The 19,064-nt window shown below is 39.7% G+C and overlaps 2 protein-coding genes across 8 annotated transcripts in view; one reads left to right on the top strand and one right to left on the bottom strand.

Moving 5' to 3' along the window:
- LOC106882261 (coiled-coil domain-containing protein 73) overlaps positions 1-19,064 on the bottom strand; it is a 295,558-nt gene that overhangs the window by 38,485 nt on the left and 238,009 nt on the right. The window lies entirely within an intron of this gene.
- The window catches only part of LOC106882262 (uncharacterized), a 70,670-nt gene continuing 54,787 nt past the window's right edge, over positions 3,182-19,064 (top strand). For both annotated transcript variants that reach the window (XM_052976423.2, XM_014932874.3), the window contains exon 1: positions 3,182-3,841. The gene's annotated coding sequence lies outside the window, so the exon portion shown is untranslated. The remainder of the gene's footprint in view (positions 3,842-19,064) is intronic.

A 19,064-nucleotide genomic window follows, 5' to 3' on the forward strand; every position in this document is an offset into this window, starting at 1 on the left:
TCAAGGGCTTGATATTATATATATATAATGCAGAAGCTAGGGATAGATGAGTGGTTAGTGAAAACTGTACAAGCCATGTACAAAGGATGCTGCGAGTAAGGTGTGAACCACCAATAAGTATAGCAAGGAGTTTAGTGTAGGCGTCCACCAGAATTTAGTTCTTAACTCCCTCTTATTTATCATGGTCCGCCAAGCTCTAACTGAGGAATTTAAGATTGGCTACCCTGGAGAGCTCATCTATTCTGATGAGCTTATTCTTATTGCTGAATTACTATCAGAACTAGGGAAAAAATTTCAGGTATGGAAGCAAGGTCTGGAATCAAATCACAGACCCCTTCAGAGATGCAAGCTATGGACACATAAGAGATGCAGCGGTATCACTTGACGACTAAAGGAGAAAGTAGTCTTTACAGGTGTGAGATATGCATTAAACACCAGGAATGTACAAAAAATAGACTCTCACATATGTCAGTGGAGGGGTGGATCCTTAGAAGTAGTAGACAGTTTCCATTACTTAGGTGATCAAGTTAGTAGTGGGGGTGGTTGTTCCAAAAGCATAGCTGCTAGAATAAGAATAGGCTGGGTGAAGTTCAGAGAGCTACTATCTCTTAGTAATGAAGGGTCTCTCCCTCAGAGTGAAAGGCAGATTGTATGTCGCCTGTGTATGAACAGCTATGCTATATGGCAGTGAGACATGGCTATAACTATTGAGGATATGCGAAGTTTTGAAAAAAATGAAGCCAGCATGCTTCACTGGATGGGTAATGTCAGTGTACATATATAAAAGCATATAAGTGATTTGAGAGAAAAACTGGGTATAAGTAGCATCAGATGTGGCATGCACGAGAGAAGACTGCACTGGTATGGCCATATAATGCATATGAATGAAGTGCCAATCTCTAATTCTGGAGGGAACATGTGGAAGAGGTAGGGATGAAGTGGTGAGAAAGGATCTATGGACACTGGGACTCACTGAGGGATGACAAGGAACTGAGACTCCTGGCAGTTTGCTGTGCTTGAAAAGACACATCAAGCTAAGTGAAAGTGTGGTTGCCCTTGCATACAGGCTTGTCCCCTGCAACCCAATCCAGCCGAGCATCCTTAATTTTGTGAGCTCATAGGTGCTGGTGCCATATAAAAGTCACCTGTGCTGATGATGTGTAAAGGCACCCAGTATATTCTGTAAAGCGGTTGGCATTAGGAAGGCCATCCAGCTATAGAAACCATGCCAAAACAGACAAAGATCTTGAACAGCCCTTCAACTGGTCAGCTCCTGTCAAACCCTCCAACCCATGCCAACATAGAAAGTGAACATTAAATGATGATGATGATGATGATGATGATGATGATGATGATGATGATGATATATATGTATATATATATATCTTTTATCTTTTATCTTTTATCTTTTACTTGTTTCAGTCAGTAGCAGCCATGCTGGCACACTGCTTTGAAGTGTTTCAGTCAAATGAACTGATGCTAATATCTATTTTTTAAGCCTGGTTCTTATTCTATCTATCTCTTTTGCTGAACTGCTAAGTTCCAACCAGCACCAGTTGTCAAGCAATGGTGAGGGACAAACGCAAAGCCGCACATATGCGCACACATGTGCACGACAAGCCTTTTTCAGTTTACACCTACCAAATCTTTTCATAAGCCTAATGGGAAAGTAACTCTTTTATGCCACATTCAAAGAAACCCATTTTCCTTCCTGAAAAATAGTCTGAAAGTCTGTTTTCAACTTGCTCTCTGTTTCTGAATATTTTGCCTTCTAGTGATCGGAGCAGATGGAAATCCATAGGTGCTGAGTCAGGTGAGTATGGAGGATGTGGAAGAACTTCCCATCCTAATGATCTTATTGTTTCTTGGGTTTGTTTTGAAGAGTGCTGTTTACCAAAGCTGGCCACTTTCAATGTAATTTTTCATTTATGTGATCAAATTGCTCACAATAGACATCTGCATTGATGATCCTTCCATATTCCTGTAATGACAGGTTGTTATTCCTGGTTAGAAGACTGTTGCAAATAGTGGAATGTTTCAGTTCTCAAGTGTAAGCTTATGTGGAATCCAAATTCCCTCTTTGCATGTTTTCCCAATTTGCTTGAGATGTTCATGGATAATTGAATATGACACGTTAAGTTTTTTCACCAAACCTTTGGTGCTTTGATGTGGATCCGATACAACCGTCTCATTCAAAAGGTTGTTATTCAGAGTGGGCCATCTTCAGAGTGACGCTTGTCAGACATATCACAATCGCCACCTTTAAACCTTTTAAACCACATGGACATGAACGAACTTTCACCGCATCTGGATACACTTCACAAATGTTTTTCATTGCTTTTCTAATGGTACTTTTCTTTTGAAACTCATAAAGTAAGCAATGGCTAATATGTTGTTTTATAAAGTTCTTATCCTCCATGGGGCTAATTACCAAAATGACTATGAATGATACACTGCCAGATAGAAGAGATAATATACTATTTCTAAACAGTTCCCGTCTATTTGATCTTGGTTCTGATGTGATTGGTTGATTCATATTTCATAGTGGTGAAAAAATGCAAATGCTTTCCAAACACCCTAATACATACACACACAAACATATACATACAAGTATGTAGATAAATGAAAGATCTAATCCAATAATTGAGTAAGGGACAAAAGCACACATTCAGACAAACCAAAAGCAAAAGAAAGCAGGAATTCCTCTTTACAATTCCATCTAAGGACTTCAAGTAATCTCAGTTTATTTGTCTTTCATGTCTATCATTTTGTTGTTCTCTCTCTCTCTCTCTCACACTCTCTCTCTCACACTCTCTCTCTCTCTCTCTCACTCTCTCTCTCTCTCCCTCTCATTCTCTCTCTCTCTCTCTCTCTCTCTCTGTCATCATCATTACCGTCCCTCCATTTTAAATATCGAAACAATGTCAGGAATACTTAAACCAATAAATATATTCATATGTGATATTTAATGTATATTGAACAAATTTCTCATTCAATCTTTTTTCCCTTTCTACTACTACTATTACTACAACTACTGCTGCTGCTACTACTACTACTCCTACTACTGCTGCTGCTGCCACCACCTCCTCCTCCTCCCTTCTCTTATTCTTTATCTTTCCATCCTCACCTTCTCCTTTCCCTCCTCACCTTCTTCTCCTTTCCCTCCTCCTCCCCTGATCATTAAATACCTATGCAGAAAACTATATAGCAAGTTTGAAACCAGCAGCTTAACCTCCAGTTGAGTAGAATTTAAAGAAGCTATTGACATTTATGAGTGCCACTGTGAATACATACATACACGTAAACATACATATACTCTCCCATATGCACATAAACACACACACTCATAAACATATATATATATATATATATATAAATGCACACGCATATCCATGTATGTATTTGCATATATATGTATTTTAAGTCATATTTCATTATTTTGTTTAGCATGAGCATTCAATGGAATTTGAAGAGAGGTTGCAGCTAACACCAAAATTGTAAACACACACACACACACACGAATGAAAAAAGGAAAATAATAAAAACAAGCAAACTTCATTAAATATAACAATAGTAATTACATCAAATAATGGAAAATGTCATGATTACTTTCTAACTACAATAGAAATTTTTTTAAGAAAAAAACGTAAAATAACTTTATGGAGAAGAATATATATATATATAAAAAAAAAAGAAATCAAAGCAAAACATTGTTCAAGCAGTTATGAGCTATGTAGCATTGCCAAATGTTGAAATTAACTTCAGTGGTGTTATTGTTACTATTGTTACTATTACTACAGTGGTTTGTATCAAGGACTGCCTTTAATGAAATATCCATCAGGTAAGCAACATAAGTTCTATATTTATGTGTGAATATTAATGACCAAAATATTTTATCATACCGCGTAGATTTAACTACTAACTGCCTCTCTATCTAACTAGCTATATGTGAGTGCATGTGTGTTTATGTATGTGCATTGTTGAAGTTTTCACAAACACTTTGGTAAGTTCTTGATTTCATGTTGTTTCTCTAATGTAGTTGAGTGATCTACATTCTTCATTAGAGTATGGAAGTTTCCAAAATACAAGATATACGTCTCTCTCTTTCTCTCTCTTTCATCATCACCACCATCATCATTTAACATCTGTTGTCCATGTTGGCATAGGCTGGACAGTTTGACAATGGCTGGTAAGCTGAGGGGCTGCACCAGACTCCAGTTTAATTTGGCATGGTTTCTATGGCTGGATGCCCTTCCTAATGTCAACCACTCAGAGTGTAATGGGTGCTTTTACATGCCACTGGCACAGGTGCCAGTTGTGTGACACTAGTATCTGCCACGACTATGATTTCACTTGGCTTGATGGGTCTTCTTTTCAAACACAGCATGTTGCCAAAGGTCTTGGTCATCAATCATTGTTTCCATGACAACCGACACTCTAAAGATGCTTTTTACCTGACACTGGCATCGGCCACATTGCCTCTGTGAGGTCCAATGCTCAAAAAGTGCTTTTATGTGCCACAGGCATGGGTGCCAGTTCCATGACATTGACAACAGCTATGACTATGATTTCACTTGGCTTGATGGGTCTTCTCAAGCATAACATAGGTCTTGATCCCTGGTCATTGCCTCTGTGAGACAAAAGTTTGAAGATCATACTTCACCACTTTGTCCCATGTCTTCCAGGGTCTCCTTCTTCTACAGCTTCCCTCCACTGTTAGAAATTGGCACTTCCTTACACAGCTATTCACATTCATCTGCATCACATGACCATACCAACACAGTCATCTCTCTTGCACACCACATCTGATGCCTCTTATATCCAACTTTTCTCTCAAGATACTCACACTCTGTTGTACATGTACACTGACATTGCACATCCAGTGAAGCATACTAGCTTCATTTTTTTCAAGCCTATGCATGTCCTCAGCAGTCATGATCCATGTTTCACTGCCGTGTAGCATGGCTATTCACACACAGATATCATACAATCTGCCTTTCCCTCTGAGGGAGAAGCCCTTTGTTACCAACAGCCTATTCTTATTCTAGCAGGACCCACCCCTACAAGATGATCCACCATCATGAGCTCATGCAAGTTTATAAGGCCATGAAACTGGAGAGAAGTCATTTTATCCTATGTCAGATTGCTGAAGGCAAGCTGCCCAACCTGGTGTTCACTGTTGAAAAGAAATTTGACATCAAACAGACAGTAAACCATGAGAATGACTGACTTTGGAGTATATCTGGCTTCATTGAGGGTAGACTCATAAATCAATGTCAAAATCCACAGTCAGTTATGATTTGGGTGGCTGTGACAGCCACTGGAAGGTCTTCCCTCATTTTCATGCCCTTCTGTGTTAAAATTAACACCCAGGGGTACATTAGGGACATTCTGGAAGCTGAACTGCTTCCATGGGCAAATGAGCACTTTCAAGGTGTACATTGGAACCTCCAACAGGACTCAGCACCATCCCACAGATTCAAAGAGACACAACACTGGATTGAGAAAAACATTCTGTCATTCACAGGAAAGGATGTATTGCACTCAAGAAGCCGCAATCTCAACCTGTTGGATTTTTCATTTTGGTCCATTTTGGAGATGAAGGTCTCAAGTGCTCCTCATGCTTCACTTGATGCTCTGAATGCAAAACTGTGCCAGAAATGGGCTTCAATTCTGCAAGAACAGCTGCATGCCATGTGTGAAGCATTTGCATGTAGACTTAAGGTTGTGATTCAAAACAGAGGTGGTCATATCAAATAAATGTGGTAATGTCATAATTGTGTTTCTTTTACCATTGCAATGCAATGGTCAGACCCAAAATATAACAATATTTTGCTTTGTCAAAACTGAAATAAATTAGTTACCTGTATATGTGTGTGTGTGTGTGTGTGTGTGTGTGTGTGTGTGTGTGTGTGTGTGTGTGTATATATATATATATATATATATATATATATATGTATATATTTACGTCTTTATGAGTTAGAGCTTAAACAACCATCTAAGGGATAATAAATATCCAATATACTACTGGATGTATACCTATGTATTCATATCCAAATGCTTACTATTGTAAGGCAACAGTGCAATTGAATAATAGGTATGAGTGGGGGTAAACAGAAATTTACCCAGACTTTAGGCAAAGAAAATGGAGAAGGTAATTAACAAACATCAAATAATTAATTAATTAATCAAACATCAGCCTGCAAACATCAAATGGATATATCTATTAATTACAATCATATGTATAAATAAGTAAATAAATAAATAGATGAATAAGAATAAATGAGTGAATAATACTATATTTATTTATTTACTTATTTATATAGATCCATTTGATGCTTGCAGGCTGATGTTTGTTAATTAATTATCTTCTCCATTTTCTTCTTTGCCTTATATATATATATATATATGTATATATATATATATATATATATATATAAAAATTAAGGTACTCAGAAATCTGGATGTTTGTACATTTACAGATTTTTATTAATGTCACATGTTTTATAAATTAAATAAAGCGCTTTTCACCTAATCGTGTAAGATTTTCAACTGATTAGGCAAAAAGTGCTTTATTTAATTTATAAAACATGTGACATTAATAAAAATCTGTAAATGTACAAACATCCAGATTTTTGAGTACCTTAATTTTTTTCTATATAATTTCTGTACATCACCTTCAAACCTTCCAATATATATATATATAGATATATGATGGGCTTCTTTCAGTTTCCATCATCCAGATCCACTCACAAGGATTTCGTCACTCTGAGGCTATAGCAGAACACACTGGAGGGTGTCATGCAGTAGGACTTGAACCCAGAACCATGTGGTTGGGAAGCAAACCTCATGCCTGTATTTGTGTGTGTGTGTGAGTGCATATATGTGTGTACACACTTGCCGTGATATTATGTAATAGCTGCAATAAGTATCCCTAAAAACCCATACAATGGAGACAAACACAGTTTGAACACACAAAAACACACATTTTGCTTCATCATTTCCAGCTAAAATATTTTCCAAGGAAAATTGTATATCATTTATAAGTTCTGAATGTGAACTTTTTTCTCGTATAGTTTTATTTAAAATCTGATAGTTACGTATCATGTCAGGGTCCTTCAAACACCCTGGTATTTCCAAGCATTTACAAAGTGTTGCTTTTTTAGTCTGCTGAATGGTAGTTCTACCTCTAGTTTAATGTGCTAAAGTGCTATAATTCAAGTTATGTCAAAAATTGTACTGTCATAAAGAGGAAGATTTTTGGTTTATTTTGATGCAAAAACTGATGGGGGTAGGTCAGATAATCATTACGAAATATAAAAGATAAAATTTCATTGTTAATTTTCACAAATTCAATATAGTCTTTGTCAATATGGTCTTTTTACATGATATGTGAAAAAGCACAAAGTCAGAAAAGAGTGTGGTGTAGTGACCCTACTTGCCAAACTGATATATTCATGCATGCTGAGAGGTCAAACAGAACACAAATCCAAGGCTCCAAATATCAAGTCTGAGCCAGAATTTAAAGAAATGGATGAAGTAATTACTAAGTAAACATATATTTCTACAAAAAATGTTTTTAAATGCACTAAATTGAGTTCAATAAGTCTTATAGAGCCCAAACTTAGTATGAAATCATTGTATTGAGAATGTTGTGTATTCCCTCTCACTGTTTTAACATGTGGAGTGCTGCTAGGCAAACCTAGTAGATACTTTTGTACATGTAAATTTAATTTTTCTTTGAGAAAGATTAGTCAAAATCCATCAATATAAATTATATTGTGCAACAAATATAATTTTGTAGACTATTAAAGTCAAATGTGATGTTTTTTTTTTCTGAATTTGGGATAATTTGTGTCAGTGTTAATTTGGGGTTTTTTTTTCTCTCTCTCCTACTAATGAATTTGTTGTAAGCTACAGATATTGTTAATGCCTTTAATTCATGTTTATAATGCTTAAAGCAAGGAATTAGTTTTCACATTGTGTATGTTTTTTAATCTCGGTCTACATGCAATTCTGTGAAAGGTATGAGGCGATTGTGGGATGTTCTAGAGACAACATCTAAATCTCCCTTAAATCACACATACTTTTGTTTGAAAATATTTTTTAAATTTCTTTTTTGCAGCTGTAAAGGCTTCTCCCATCATTTTTAAGTGCATAATGCAACAAAATTGGTCAAAATCAGTCAAAGGTGGGGAATCTAATTTCTCAAACTTTTTTTTTCCATAAAAAGCTTACCTCCATCAATTCCAAGACCGTGATGCAAAAAGGAAAAACAAAAAAAAGGTAACTCTCCATCAAAACGAAGAAAATCCAACTTATGAGAGCGTCCTGCTTTTAAGCACCCAACTCAACCTTTCCCAACCACCTTTACACTTACCCACATGCTCTTAACACACTAACACTGTTTCCTAATACAACATGTCAATTGGAATAATTCCAAGTTGTTAGAAAGACAAGGGAAAAGTTAGTGAAGTGTGTGTAATTAAATATGAAATAAAGTGTAATTTAGTAGCAACTCTGCTCATATTTAATTACAGTATAAGAATACTGCAGTTAGAGAGACAATGTATAGTGGGGATATATTAAGAAGTAAATTGGGTGAGGTGCCCAGTTGTGCATATAAAGGGGTTGGATAAAATAATGGAAACACCTAGCATCATAGCATCATAATTTTGAAATATCTTTAAAACTGACAAAACCTTGTTTATTTTTATGTTTTTTGATTTATTATTAGTGTTGCTTAATATGTTTTGCTAAAATTGCTGTTTCTTTTCAGATACAATCAGAAAAAAGGTAATTAAAATTCATTAAAATGACAGATCTATCGGACTTTCAAAGAGGTCAAATTGTTGGTGCTCGTATGGCAGGCGCTAGCGTAACGAAAACAGCCAAAATGTTTGGTGTATCAAGAAGTACTGTTTCAAAAGTAATGACAGCCTTTGAGAAAAAGGGAAAAACCTCCTCATCAAAATAAAAGTCTGGAAGAAAACCCAAACTTTCCGATAGGGATCGTCGGACTCTAACATGAATTGTTAGAAAGGATCACAAAAGTACAGCTCCCAAAATTACTGCAGAGCTTAATGACCACCTTGAAAACCCAGTTTCCACAAAAACTGTTGGCCGGGAGCTGCACAAAGCCGGATTTCATGGGAGGGATGCAATCAGAAAACCATTACTTTCAAAAACAAGAGTGGAGTAAAAACCTACAGAATTGGTCCCAGAGCAGTAGAAGAATGTTATTTTCTCGGACAAGTCATCTGGCCAAGTATATGTGTGGAGACAGCCAAAAGAAGCATTTGACCCAGACTGCCTTCTTCCAACTGTTAAACATGGAGGAGGATCTGTGATGATCTGGGAGGCTATATCTTGGAAATCCGCTGGCCCAATGGTTTCCCTTCATGGCAGAATTAATAGTCAAGACTATTTAAGCATTTTATCTGATCAAATCCATCCTATGGTTGCAGAACTGTTTCTGGAGGGAAACGCAATCTTTCAGGATGATTATGCACCAATTCACACAGCGAAAGTTGTTGCTGAAATGCACGAGGATCATTCTAGTGAAGTTGAACATCTTATCTGGCCACCACAGTCCACAGATCTCAATATTATTGAAAATTTGTGGTGCATTTTAGAAAAACAAGTAAGGAGTCGATATCCTCCACCATCATCACTACAAGAACTGGAGACTGTTTTAACTGAAGAATGGACAAAAATTCCTTTGGAAACAATTCAAACTTTGTACGAGTCTATACTTTGTAGAATTCAAGCTGTAATTACTGTCAAAGGCAGTCCTACCCCATATTAAAATAAATTTGTTGGAAATTTTAAGGTGTTTCCATTATTTTGTCCAACCCCTGTATGTGTATATTGCACTTTCAGAATCTTACTTTTACCAAGGTGGGCAGATCTTCTTCAGAACGATATATTGCCACTTATCCCAGTCCTTTGTCCTCTCCATGAAATTCATGGTCCTAAGATTAGCCTTCACTACTTTGTCCCATGCCTTCCTAGGTCTCCCCACTTCCCCAAGTTCCATCCACTTAAAGTGGATGAAAGCTGTCCTCATTCCTATACATCACATGTCCATACCAGTACAGCCTTCTTCATTGCACACAACATCTCATTCCTCTTATGTCAAGCTTTTCTCTCAACACATTTGCACTTTGTTGTGCATGCACTCTTATACAGTACATCTAACAGAGCATGCTTGCTTCATTTATTTCCAGTTTTCTCAGGTCTTCAAGGTCCATGTCTTACTACCATGTAGAATTGCAGTTCTAACACAGGTGACATACAATTTGCCTTTCACTTTAAGGGAATGGATTTTTGTGGCCAACAGTAGTAGTAGCTTCCTGAAATTCTTCCAACCTATTCTTACCCTAACTACTATACTTTCAGAGCAACCAGTTCCTACTTAAGTACCTCTCCAAAGTAATAAAAATTATTGACTACTTCTAGTGAGCAACCAGGGCATTTAAGAGAATCTATCTCCAGTATGCTCTAGTATGTATAGCTCCGGTGCATCTGTCACATCTGAAGGCTACTTCATATGTGACAGATGCACTGAAGATAGAAAATTAACATAATATGTGCAGGCTGAGTACAGATACTAAGCTTGGTGACAGGCAATGAATAAAAGAATGCTACACATACAGTGAGAGAAGAATCATAGAGACAGAGAAGAGGGTGTGTGAGTGTGTGTATATGTACATGTGTGTGTGTGTGTGTGTGTGTGTGTGTGTGTGTGTGTGTGTGTGTGTGTGTGTGTGTGTGTGTGTATGAGGATGCTCACCAGATTGACAATATTCTCACTAGAAATTGGGATTCATGGTTACTCTTAAATGCAAAGTCCTTCCCTGGTGAAGAATGTGCCCTTCAGTATAGGTTACTCATTAATGACTTCAAGCTTCAGACATGAAGGAACCCAAGAAGCAGGCCAGTTTGGAAAAGAAGGATCCTTTGAATAGTCAGAGATTTAGAGACATCCTAACTGAAGCCTTTAATGAGAAGGAGAGGGAGTTACAGACCTGTAACATAGAAGATAACTGGAAGTTTCTGCAAGATAACTTACTGAGAGCCACAGATCAAATATTTGGTTGGTGCAAAGCCCCAACCAGATGAAGGATGACATGATGGTGGAATACTATAGTTGATAGAGGTGAAACAGAAAGGAAGAAGTTTGCCAATGCTATGCAGCGTAAAGCCCAGCGGTTTGAACTGTTTTGGCTTGCAAGACAGTGTGCCAGGGAAAATGTAATATTGTTGGAGAGAAGTGTGTTCGCATGGATGATGGTTATCTTGCAGTCAGTGACTCTGCAAAGAAAGGTTTGGAAGTTTCACTATGAAAGGCTACTAAATGTAGAGAATGCATGGGAGAAAGAGAGTCTGCTTACTGTGAATCCAACAGAGGGATCAGCAATCCAAATAAACAGTAGTATGGTAGATAAAGCCACAAAGGCTATGATGATGAGGAAAGCCCCTCACTAACTCTGTGAAGGAGTTCTTCAGTGCTCACACAGACATCTGAAGACATCTCAATGAGCGGTCAGAGTACCTGCAAAAGGAAGGACAGCCTATAGTTGCTGGAAATATCAGCCCCACAAACAGGCCATGGGGGCCCATAACCCATAGACTGTAGGAACATTGTTGTTAGATGTTTGGAAATTTTGTGCAGTCCATTTTTTAGGATGGAGTATGTTGCACCACATTCCCATAAATGCATTGAGAAGTTTTTCTTCTTATACATTTTTTTTTTGTGGTGCAACCACTCTCATGTTATGGATGTGTTATTGTATGGTCTGGACACAGTTCAGTAGGCTGTCTACCAACATTCTGCCAGACTTGTCTGTAGGGAGGCACATTATTTCATTGCTCCTAACATGCTTTTGTCTCTTTGTCATCATCCATGTGTGGTGGGAAGCATACTCTTTTGTTGAATGATAATACACAAAACATTACATAGAATAATTATTTTGATTACTTTTTTATAAATATAAATCTATCACATCCACATTTACATACATATACATCTGAATATTTAGTAATATATGATGTGGACATATATATATACACACATGCATAGATTTGTATAGACCATTGTACATGTACATTATTAAGATTATATCATGTACCCTAAACAAAGCATGTTTAGACAGGTATTTTTTCAGAGGTCAGTCCTTTAAGTTTGTCAGAACAATTATCCAAACAGGAACACAGAAGTAGAAGTGGCAGTAAGAAGGAATTTCATTGTGAGATTGATAACCTCAAACTGCAACCTTGACAACAGGATATGTAATATATACATGATTTTAATTTATTGAACTTCAGGCAATATATTATATCCATGGCCTCTCAGCAAGTGGTTTTAACATCTGAACAAATATCAAGTGTGTTTGTGTGTGTGTGCACACACATGTGCATACGTACATGTACATGTGCATGCATGCATGGGTATATGTGTATAGATATATAAATATTTATTCACAGCACTAAAGAGTAAGGATTTCAACTATGACCCAAATAGAGTGGAAGAAACTGGAATTCCTCAATTCCTATGCCCTCATTAAACCACACATCAACATCCTGGATACCATTCTGGGGAACAGTTACAGGAAAGATGGAAAAATGAATGGAGAAAGTGAAAAGGAAAAGAAAAACTTCCCTGGCCAAGTAGACTCTCAAAAGAACAAAGATGAAGTCACACCTGAAAGGCTTGCTAAAGAATAGGGCATTGAGGATACTGGCACTTCCCCCACGACTGTAGACAGAGTAAGATGAGAGGAAGAACACGAAAACAGATCAAAGACAGCACAAAAACTTTCAGAAACAACCAAGAGCAAGGAGAAAGAGAAGAAAAGGAAGCAAGAGCAAAAAGTAAAGCCCTCAAGATAAACCATGATGAAAAACATTCCAGACTGCCCCAATGAGGAGTTTCCAGTGAAACCTAAAAAAAAAAAAAAAAACATCTTTGAAGTAAAACAGAAGACTTCCAGCAATGTGGAAAAAGAAATAGGAGGTACTAAAGTGGAAACATAGACAGACTGCTGCACCTCAACAACAAAACAAAAATATCTTTCCTGTGAGACCTCACTGCATGCATAGCACTCATAGAAATACATTTTAGACCTGATACAAAGGATGCAGAAGTACACACTAAAGTATGTTGCAATGCAAATAGATAGCAGAGAAAGGAGCCACAGTTGAGTTGCAGTATACATCCATGAAAACTTCATGCCCCAGGTCCTACTGTTACATTCAAACTCAATGTGTGACAATCAAATTGTACACATAAGACAACTTAATATTGTTATATGTACTACATATCATCCACTGGATGCTCCAAATCATACAGGCAAGTTTGAAGACTTCCTTGAAAAAAGAGAAGTTCTCACCAAACTGAAACAACACAACGTATTCTTTGTGGATGACTTCAACTTCCCCAATGTGGGATGGCTCAAGGGTTTCAAGCTCTCAGGAATAACACACTACCAACAGTCATAGGTGGGGTCCCTAATCAACCTTATTGATGATTTATTCATCAAGAAGAGGTGGAGTCCTCCAAGAAGCCAATGAAGGACAGGATCTTTGTCTTGATCGCATGCAGAAAGATCTCTCCAAGTATGCATTTGCTGTTGTTTTGTAGGAGATCTCCGGTAGTTATCAGTAGCACTAGTGTGATGGTTGGCTTGGCTTCAAAGGAAGCCATCCTGAGTCTACTGGTGATGGTCTTGTATGTATATATATATCATCATCATAATCATCATCATCGTTTAACGTCCGTTTTCCATGCTGGCATGGGTTGGACGGTTCGACTGGGGTCTAGGAAGTCACGAGGCTGCACCAGGCTCCAGTCTGATCTGGCAGAATTTCTACAGCTGGATGCCCTTTCCTAACGCCAATCACTCAGAGAGTGTAGTGGGTACTTTCTACGTGCCACTGGCACAGGGGCCAGATGGGGCTGGCATCAACCATGATCGGATGGTACTTTTTACATGTCACCAGCACGGGGATCACAACTACAATTTCCATTTGATTTTGATATTGTTGTTGATGTTGATGTACTTGACTCAATAGGTCTCCTCAAGCATGACATGTCGCCCTATGATCCAAGGAACTTTTGAGTGGGCTGTTTATGTGACACTGGTGTAAGTTACAGCTGTGGACTCACTTTATTTGCCAGGTCTTCTCAGTCACAGCATACTTCCAGAGGTCTCGGTCTTTTGTCATTGCCTCTGTGAGGCCCAACGTTCGAAGGTCATACTTCACCACCTCATCCCATGTTTTTCTGGGTCTCCCTCTACCCCAGATTCCTTCTACTGTTTGGGAGTGGCACTTCTTCACACAGCTCTCTTCATCCATCTGTAGTACATGACCATACCAACGCAAACGTCTCTCTTGCATGCCACATCTGATGCTTATGTCCAACATTTCTCTCAGGGCACTTACGCTCTGTCGTGTGTGCACACTGACATTATACATCCAGCAGATCATTCTAGCTTAATTTCTTTTGAGCCTACGCATGTCTTCAGTAATCACGGCCCATGTTTCACTGCCATGAAGCATGGCAGTTCACACACATGCATCATGCAATCTATCTTTCACTCTGAGCGAGAGGCCCATTGTCACCAGTAGGGGTAGAAGCTTTCTGAACTTCGCACAGGCTTTTCTTATTCTAGTGGTAACAATCTCTGAGCATCCACCCCCACTACAGACTTGGTCACCTAGGTAGCGGAAACTATCAACTTCTAGTTTCTCCCCCTGGAATGTGATGGAATCTGTTTTCTGAGCATCTATGGTGTTTATTGCCCTTGTGCATCTGCTGCACATGAAAGCTATCTTTCTGGTTAATCTTCCTTTGATGTTGCTGCACCTCTTATGTGTCCATAGCTTACACTGGGTACATCTTATGGAGTTTCTACCTACGCCTTTTCTACAGATTGAGCAGGGCCACCTAAAGGGTGTGTGATGTGTTTGCCTTCCTACTTACTAGAACTTTGGTCTTTGCAACATTCACTCTAAGGCCCTTCGATTGTAAACCTTGCTTCCACACCTGACATTTCTTCTCTAGTTCTGGTAGTGATTCTGCTATGAAGGCCAGGTCATCAGGATAGAGGAGTTCCCAGGGGAAGCCTGTCTTGAATTCTTCTGTTATTGCCTGGAGGACTATGATGAATAAGCGGGGGTTGAGGGCTGATCCTTGGTGGACCCCTACTTCTACCCAGAATTCTTCACTATACTGATTGCCAACCCTAACCTTACTAACAGCATCTCTGTATAGGGCCTATATAGCCCTTATTAACCATTTGTCAATCCCCAGTTTCCACATCGCCCACCATATAAGGGATCGGGGGACCCTGTCAAAGGCTTTCTCAAAAGCTAAGTGTAGGAGTTTATCTTTGGCTAGGTATTTCTCCTGCAGTTCCCGTACCAGGAACATAGCATCAGTTTGATACCCCTGTAGTTATTTCTATCTAAAGCATCACCTTGTAGCAGTTGACTATGGTGCTACTACACTAGTCACTGGGCATAATTCCATCATGAACTACTTGGTTTATAATACGGGTGACTAGGCCATAACCCACGCCATCAGATGTTTTAAGCATCTCAGCAGTGATTCCTGATGGGCCGAGGGCTTTTCCTGGCTTCATACCCTTAATTGCTTTATCTACTAGGGTGCTGTCTATTTGGATAGCTGGTTCCTCTACTGGGTCAACATTTGGTAGGCTCTCCTCCTCCCATTCATTCTCCACATTCAGCAGTCTTTCATAATGGCTTCTCCAAGCCTCTTTCTTTTCCAAATCATTGAAAGCAAGTGCACCATCATCCATGAGGACACATTTCTCTCCTGTGACATCACAATTTACTCTCACACACTGTCTTGCAATCTGAAATACTTCAGTTCTTTGGTCCTCACGGCGCTGGACAATGGCAAACTTCTTTTCTGCTTCGCCCTTAGCTATGTATACCTGTTGCCCAGCCTCCCTTCTGGCTATCTGGTACAGTTCCCTGCTACACCCACCCTTCCAGGCCTGTTTCTATGCTCTAATGGCTTTGTCCACCGTATTATTTCACTACCATGTTACTCTAGGGACTTTGCACCATCCGCAGACTTGGTCTGTGGCACTCAGTAAGCTGTCCCATAGAAATTTCCAGCTACCTTCTATGTCCGAGGTTTGTAGCTCCTCCTACCACTCATCAAATTTCTTGATGATGCCCCTAAATCTCTGACCATGTGAAGGGTTCTTTAGCTACCAAATCCTTCTTTTCTGGATTGATCTGCTTCTTGGCATCCTTCTGGCCTCGAGTCTAAAGTCACTAACGACTAGTCTATGCTGGGGGGTACATTCTTCACCCGGGAGGGTCTTTGTATTTAAGAGCAACCCTGCATCCTGCTGTCTAGTGAGGATGAAGTCAATCTGGCTAGCAGAGTCACCTGATTGATAGGTTATCAGGTGGCTGTCTGGCTTCCTGAAGTTAGTGTTGCAGATTATCATCATCATCATCATCATCGTTTAACGTCTGCTTTCCATGCTAGCATGGGTTGGACGATTTGACTGAGGACTGGTGAACCAGATGGCTACACCAGGCTCTAATCTGACTTGGCAGAGTTTCTACAGCTGGATGCCCTTCCTAACGCCAACCACTCCGAGAGTGTAGTAGGTGCTTTTACGTGCCACCAGACGAAGGCCAGTCAGGTGGTACTGGCAACGGCCATGCTCAAAATGGTGTTTTTTACGTGCCACCTGCACAGGAGCCAGTCCAGCGGCACTGGCAACGATCACGCTCGAATGTTTTCAATGTGAATAAATAAGTATTATGTTTTACAGAATAATCTGAATGCTGAAGGATTAAATGGCACTGGCAACGATCTTGCTTGAATGTCTTTTCACGTGCCACCAGCACAAGTGCCAGGAAGGCAACGCTGGTAATGATCATGCTCAGACGGTGCTCTTAGCGCTCCACTGGCACAGGTGCCATCACGATTTCGCTTTCGCTTGCCCCAACAGGTCTTCGCAAGCCGAGTTTAGTGTCCAATGAAGGAGACGTTGGCATGGGTGCCAGTCGTTGAATTTAGTTCGATTTCGATTTCACTTGCCTCAACAGGTCTTTGCAAGTGGAGTTTAGTGTCCAATGAAGGAAAGGTACGCATAAGTGGGCTGGCTACATCCTTAGCAGAGGCCTTGAATTTTGGTCTCACTTGGCTTGCCGGGTCTTGTCATGCACAGCATATTTCCAAAGGTCTCAGTCACTAGTCATTGCCTCGTGAGGCCTAATGTTCAAAGGTTATGCTTCACCACCTCATCCCAGGTCTTCTTGGGCCTACCTCTTCCACAGGTTCCCTCAACTGCAAGGGTGTGACACTTTTTCACACAGCTGTCCTCATTCATTCTTGCCACATGACCATACCAGCGCAATCATCTCTCTTGCACACTACAACTGATGCTTCTTAAGTTCAACTTTTCTCTCAAGGTACTTACACTCTGTCGAGTATGCACACTGACATTACACATCCATCAGAACATACTGGCTTCATTCCTTGTGAGCTTACGCATGTCCTCAGCAGTCATGGCCCATGTTTCATTGCCATGTAGCATGTCTGTTCGTACACATGCGTCATACAGTCTGCCTTTTACTCTGAGTGAGAGGCCCTTTGTCGCCAGCAGAGGTAAGAGCTCTCTGAACTTTGCCCAGGTTATTCTTATTCTAGCAGCTACACTTTCAGCGCACTCTCCCCCACTACTAACTTGGTCACCTAGATAAAGAAAGCTATCGACTATGTCTAAGTTTTCTCCCTGGAATGTGGCAGAAGTTGTTTTCTGCATTTTGACAGTGTTTATTGCTCCTGAACATCTGCCACATACAAAAACTAACTTCCTAGTTAACCTTCCTTTGATATTGCTGCACCTCTTATGTGTCCATAGCTTGCACTGGGTGCATCTTATAGAGTTTCTACCTACGCCTTTTCTACAGAACGAGCAGGGTCATCTAACTGAAGGGGTTTGTGTGTTGTCTACCTTCCTACTTATTAGGACTTTGGTTTTAGCTAGGTTGACTCTAAGGCCCTTCGATTCTAGTCCTTGCTTCCAAACCTGAAACTTCTCTAGTTCTGATAGGGACTCAGCAATTAGTGCAAGGTCATCAGCATAGAGGAGCTCCCAGGGGCATCCTGACTTGAATTCCTCTGTTATCACCTGGAGGACTATGATAAATAGGAGGGGGCTGAGGACTGAACCTTGGTGGACCCCTACCTCTACCCGGAATTCTTCATTGTACTCATTGCCAACCTTCACCATACTGACAGCGTCTCTGTACATGGCTTGCACAGCTCTCACTAACCATTCTTCTATCCCTAGTTTCCTCATTGACCACCAGATAAGGGATCGGAGGACCCTGTCAAAGGCTTTCTCCATGTCAATGAAAGCCAGGTACAGAGGTTTATCTTTGGCTAGCTATTTCTCTTACAACGGTCTTACCAGAAATATAGCATCAGTGGTGCTTTTTCCTGGCACGAACCCAAACTACATCTCATCTAAACTGACTCTCTCCCTAATTAGTTGGGCTATGGCCCTCTCTGTGACTTTCATTACCTGATCTAACAACTTGATACCTCTGTAATTATTTGTATCTAAAGCGTCACCTTTATGTTTGTAGCAGTTGACTATGGTGCTGCTACACCAGTCATTGGGTATGACTCCTTTGTGTATTACTTGGTTAACAATACGGGGGACTAGGCTATAGCCGACACTGCCAGATATTTTGACCATCTCTGCAGTGATTCTTGATGGGCCGGGGGCTTTCCCTGTCTTCATACTCTTAATTGCTTTATCTACCATGGTACTGTTGGGTCGACATTTGGCAGACTCTCTTTCTCCCATTCATTCTGTTTATTGAGCAATCTTTCATAGTGGCGTCTTCAAACCTCTCTCTTTGCAGCCTCGTTTAGTGCAAGTGTACCATCATCCATGCGGACACATTTCTCTCTCACACACTGTCTTGCAACACGAAATACCTCAAGTCTTTGGTCCTTACGGTGCAGAACATTGGCAATTTTTTTCTTATCT

This window comes from Octopus bimaculoides, chromosome 25 (genome assembly GCF_046866305.1).
Source record: "Octopus bimaculoides isolate indiv1 chromosome 25, ASM4686630v1, whole genome shotgun sequence".
Classification (NCBI taxonomy): Eukaryota; Metazoa; Mollusca; class Cephalopoda; order Octopoda; family Octopodidae; genus Octopus; species Octopus bimaculoides.